This window comes from Lygodium microphyllum, chromosome 27, assembly GCF_053477565.2.
Source record: "Lygodium microphyllum isolate KBCC chromosome 27, Lygodium_microphyllum_v1.1.10, whole genome shotgun sequence".
Taxonomy (NCBI): Eukaryota; Viridiplantae; Streptophyta; class Polypodiopsida; order Schizaeales; family Lygodiaceae; genus Lygodium; species Lygodium microphyllum.
In genome coordinates this window covers 15308120-15314322 of record NC_141161.1, presented here as the reverse complement: position 1 = coordinate 15314322, position 6203 = coordinate 15308120, and positions in this window count along the sequence as shown.

Below are 6203 nucleotides of genomic sequence, written 5' to 3'. Positions count from 1 at the left end.
CTATTGAGTTATGACACGTTAAAAAACCTCAAAATTTAAGGAAAAGCCTACCAATTGTCAGTATTGAAGGCTTTTATATTGGCTCCAAAAAATATTTTTTGTGAATATTGCAATGATCACAAAAAATCCAGGTTTTAAAACTTCAAAGACAAGGTTTTAAAACCGATGAAATAATTTCGTTTTTTCAGGTATGTTTTGGTAAAACAGCATTCAAAGCCTTGGTAAATACTTATAAATCTTCAAGTTGAAGGTTTTTGTATTGGCTCTCAAGATTGTTTTTTCTTGACAATGGTGATATATATTTATACATGTCCATTTATATATTTATACATGCCCATCTATATGTTAGGCCCTTACAATATGGCTTTCCATGTTCTTGGAAAGGAGACATGAAGAACTTGGTGTGTTACACTCACTACCAATTTTTGATAGAGTACGAAAAGTAACACTTTCATGTAAGCAATTAAAGTAGCTTGGTTGGTAAAGATGTATGATAGCAATTGGAGGGTCAAAGAATCAATCCCTAATTGGTATGAAAGGGTGAAGGTTGATTATTGGGGTAGGGAGCTATAGTCGTATACTGGTGACTCTTGAATTTTTTCTTTTGCACCTAGCATTGTCCCCCAACACATGTTGGTAGACCCATCAAATGTTATGATTAAAGGCCTTGTTATATTAGATTATATATAACTAGCCTAGATGTCTCTTAGTCCACCCAATGCAACAACCAAAGTTACAACATGGATGGGTTGTCCCCAACTAGTGTATTTCAATAGTGATGTGTGTGAACAGACTTAGGACCACCAAGGCACTTTTTCCCCTCTTAGGAGGTTTTTTTCTCTCGGCCTTCTATATCTACCTATTCAGTTTTAGGGTATACTTAATCTTGTAAATCCTCTCTATTGATACTTCTCAATACACTTTGAGTTGTGTTCTCTCAAGCTTCATCTTCTCCAAGTTATATACTTGCATTATTACAAACCTAAATCCAACAATTGGTAATATAGTAGGCTTCAACCTCTTAGGCAGAGTTGTCACCCTCCACTCGATTTCCTCAAATTGGGATAACATTTGATGAGCATTCGCAAGTTGAGAAATACTATGAATATGCTCAATGACGAAATTAAGGCCCGTGTTGCTTACCTGCATAAGCAACTAGAGAGTAATCATATGGATAAAAGTAACTCCATTGATAGTTTCTTGACTAAGATAAAATATATTAAGGAGCAATTCATTGTTGCTAATGAGATTTCGGCAGCCTGTTCTCAATAGTCTTCCTAATTCTTATCAGAGTTTTGTATCTACTTGATGAAAGGTAATCTAAATGCTTTGTCATTTGATGAGCCGATTTTTGTTTTGTTTTGTGAATAGAATAATCTGTGCAAAAGAGATCTGTTATGCATATCACAAACCACGGTTTTGTGGCTAGTAGTTAGAAAGGTAAAGGAAAAGCTTCCTTTTCTACTAGTAAGTAGAAATCTATAAATGCTATTTAGACAAAGAAGGTTGATAAGGATGAGAAGAAAAAAGAGAGTCAAATGTTTTGTAAGTATTGTAAAGCAAAAGAACATGTCGTTTAAGGTCTGTCCTAAACTAGTTACCAAAGAGGCCAAAAAGAAATAGACTAGTATAGTTGTTGTAGATGCCTCTCCTCTAAGCCAAAATATACAAATGTTGTGAAGGATACATAGTGGGCCTTTAATGCACAATGCAATTACAACCCTTCTTCACATGATTCTTGCATGTATATTATGGATTTAGATATGTGGTACTTTGATAATGGTGCCACCAAGCATATTACTTCTCCACATAGTCTATTTACTTCTTCTCTTGAGAGCTTGTCCCTAAGGGCAGTTTTGTGATATGTGCCAATAATTCCTCTTATCACATTAAACAAGTTAGAAAATTTGTGATGACTATTGTGAATGGTAGTGCTTTCACATTTACAGATGATTGACACGAATAATATATAAAAAAGAATTTGCTTTCAATTTTTGCATTTGATAAGATTGGCTTGATTGTGAAGTTTGTTGATAACATGTGTACAATTCATGATCTCTCTTATGGTGTTATAATTATTATATCCGGTTCACTACGTTGTTTGTTGTATAAGCTCAATAACTATGGAGAATGTGCGGAATACATGGCATGTGTAGTTGATCCGCATACAGTTTGAGATGCAAAACTTTGGCACACACATTTTGGCATTTGAGTTTTGCTACTTTGTTACACATGCAAAAATCTAATATGATATCTTCATTCTCTAGTCTTTAGGCATGTAGAAAATACACATTTGTGAAGCCTTCATATAGGGTAAAATGTAGCATGCTTCATTTTCAAAAGATGGTTTGGTGAGAGATATTGGTATATGGTTTAAAAGCTAAGTCCAAAGTGTTGTTGTGCTTCAAGCACTTTGTTATCACAGCTAAAAAATTGTCTAGATGTAAAGTGGGCACCCTCCATTGAAATTGAGGGGGGAATATATGTTTAAGGAATTTAACACATATATGGTTGAATGTGGGATAAAACTTAATATATGATGCCATATATACCTTATCAAAATGATGTAGCTACGAGGAAAAGTAAATCACTCATGGAGATAACACAATGCATAATTAAGAGTTAAGCATTGCTATATTATCTTTGGCTTGAGGTTCTTTTATGTTCGAGACTTATGAGCCATATTAATCACTAGTCTTAATGTGTATAGTTTAGATGGTCCAAAAAAGTATATTTTAGATATTATCCTAAAAAGATAGAACTAGGTGTCATTTAAAATAAAAGACAAGTGATGTTTTAGTTAGTTTTGGAGATTTTATAAAAATAAAAAATAAAGAAAAGTGATTGGCGAAATCGCACGCGCCGGGATCGCAGTCTACAGGCAATAGACAACATTTCGAACAGAGAAAAGAAGGAGTGAACTAAGAGCTTTCCAACCAAGCATTTTGGAGTTTTACCCCCCTTATGGAGCCAATGCAACCATCAGATTTATGATCTGAGCATCAGATCACTGATTCTTCCAAGAGCCCTCTAGTCTTGTTCTCAGTCTCATTGCCTCCTCTCTAATTCATTATAAATATGAGGCATGGGGAGGCTTGGGGAACAAGGATGGAAAATGCATCTTTATTGGGCATAGTAATAAAAGCAAAGGTTGCAAGTTATATGATCCACAAAGTAAGTATATCTTGGTCAATCATTGTGGACAACGTTGTTTAGCCTTTCCTTTCATATACAAAAGAGATAGATGTACACTCATAGGATATCTATGATACTTTGTTGCCTCTTTTTAGTGGTGTGTAGTCAAATGTAGTGCAAAATGAGGCAAAATTTTAGCCTTTGTAGGTCTCTCATGATGTCACACATCGAGCTATTTCTAATGTAGATGTGAACTATACACTTCTTGATGAGAGAGTAAAGAGATTGAACAACCAAGGACTATGCCAAAATGGCTAATACAAAAATTACATCGCAATAAATTGTATGTAGTATCGGCTAATCATACTCATTTAGGCTCTAAGAGTGCTTCTTATGCATCAAATTATTATGCATTGGCTATATCTAGTTCATGTGATAAGGATGAGCCTATATCTTTTGAAAAGGCACAAAATTTTTAAAAAATAGATGGTTGTTATGCAATCTAGTATGACGTTGTTGTCAAAAATGATACTTGGTTCTTATATGATTTGCCTCTTGGCAATAAGACCATTTATACCAAGTGGGTTTACAGATTAAAGTGCAAGCGAGATGGCAACGTTGATCGCTAAAAACTAGATTTGTGGCAAAGGGTTATGTTCAATAAAAGGGCATTAATTTTGACAAGACCTTTGCTCCCACTTGCCATATGATGAGTATTTGTATCACTTGTGCATTAATAGCTTGTAATGGTTGAAATGTAATATCCATTTGACATCAAAATGGTATTTTTGAAGGGTGACTTACATGAAGAAATATACGTTTTTAAGCCTCATGGTATTGTGCAAAAAGGGCAAGAAACCAAAATATGTAGATTGAAATAGCATTGCATGGTTTGAAGCAAGTACCTCAGAATTGATGCATTGCACGTGGCTTTCAAAATAGTCCAACTGAAAGCACCTTATATGTTAGGATACAAGGGTGATGTGCCTCTTGTCATTGTGCTTTATGTTGATAACATGCTTCTCACTAGCCCTGGATGAGATACATGTTGTCAATTATAAGGCTCAATTGAATTCAACTTTTTATAGGTTAGATTTTGGTCTAATACATCATTATTTTGGTATTCATTTCATAAAGTGTAATGGAGGAATGTACGTGTGTCAAATAAAGTAACTTTAAACATCATTACATAGATTCAACCTTCAAGACTATAAGCATATTGCTATTCCTATAAAGATGGGTTTAAAGTTGAGCCTTCGTGCGAAGGGGGAAGTGTAAGTGAGAGCATAAGCAAGTGGAAGCATAAGAGGTGTGAGCTATGGTGGATGGACTAAGAGAGAGAGACTCAAGATGTGGAAACTCCAACAATCACAATGTGTAACCAGCCTTCCCTTATTTAAATGTCGATAGACTTATCCTTCGAGATAACCTTTTTGATAAAGTGGTAATGCACCTCAATGTGCTTTGTCTTCGCATGGAAGACCAAATTCTTGGCCAATTGAATAGCACTCATAAAACTCAAATGCAGTGTAGGGACCACATCAGTAATACCAAGGTTTGCAACTAGATAATCTAACCAAAAATCTGCCTTGCAAAGCCTTAGCGACTGCAACGTATTTTGTCTCTGTAGTAGATAGAGCCATGCATATTCGCATCTTGGACATCCAAGAAACAGCACCTTCGGTAAAGATGAAGATATAGCCATAGGTGGAATTTCAACTATCAGTATGTCCTACATAATTAGAGTTACTGTATCCCATGACTTTTGTATCATGGCCACCATAACATACATACATATATGTTGTGCCTTTAAGATACCTCATGACACCCTTCATGGAATCCCAATGCCGCCCTTCATGGCATCCCAATACCACTACAAATGTTATCTTAGGATGAGTGGCTATCATGGCATATATCAAATTGCCCAATTTGGATACATAAGGAATCTTGGCTATCTCAGCTTTCTGCTCATCAGATTGTGGACAATTGGCTTGACTAACCTTCGCATGAGAAGGCAAAGGACAACCAATAGGCTTAATGTCTTGCATATGAAACCACTCAATGACCTTCTGGATATACTCCTTCTGTGACAAGTTAAGGAGCCCCTTAGAGTGATCGCATGTGATGTGCATCCCAAGAATATGTGAGGCATGTACATGTCTTTCATCTCAAAGCTTTTCTTGAGCTGACTTTTCAAGGCATCCAACTCATTATCATTAGCACTCCCAACAATCAACATATCATCCACATGGAGTACAAAAATCATAAGGCTGCACTATCATGGGCCTTCTTCATGTATAAGCATGGATCCATATCACTGTGGGTATATCCTTGTAAACGTATGAAAGTATCAAACTTATGATATCATTCCTAGGTGCTTGCTTAAGGCCTTAAGGGCTCTTTCTCAACTTGCACACTAGGTGTTTCCTATCTTTTTCCTCAAAGCTCTTGGGCTACTGTATATTAATCTTATCATGCAAGTCCCTATGTAAGAAAGCCATCTTGACATCCATATGATAGAGGTCCAAATCTAGCTGCACAACCAAAGCTAATACCAAGTGCAAGGTAGTCCTCTTGACTATAGGAGAGAGAAGACTTCATCAAAGTCAACACCATGCTCTTGCTTGAAACCCCTAGCAACCAATCTGGCCTTATAGGCTGGCTTGGGATGTTTAGGGGTTCTCTTCAACTTGTACACCCATTTGCATGGCAAAGCACACTTTCTACTAGGAAAAATAACCAAATTCCACATAGAATTTTTCTATAGTGAGTCATACTTTGACTGCATGGTCCTCTCCTAATAGTGACTATTACCTTTGTACATGGACTCATCATAGGTAAGGGGTTCACAAGCATATGTCATAATTAACATAATCCATGGAGGGTACAAATCGATCAAGCTAATATCTATATCTAATAGGCCACCTCAAAATAGGCTACGAGGCTTGTACATATTGTCTAATATCATGGTCACGGGCCACTTGAGCATCAGTTGTCTACAAGCTCTATCTAGCTCATTATACAATAGCAAGAGGCTTCTTCTGAAATATCACATTGTGTAACTCAAC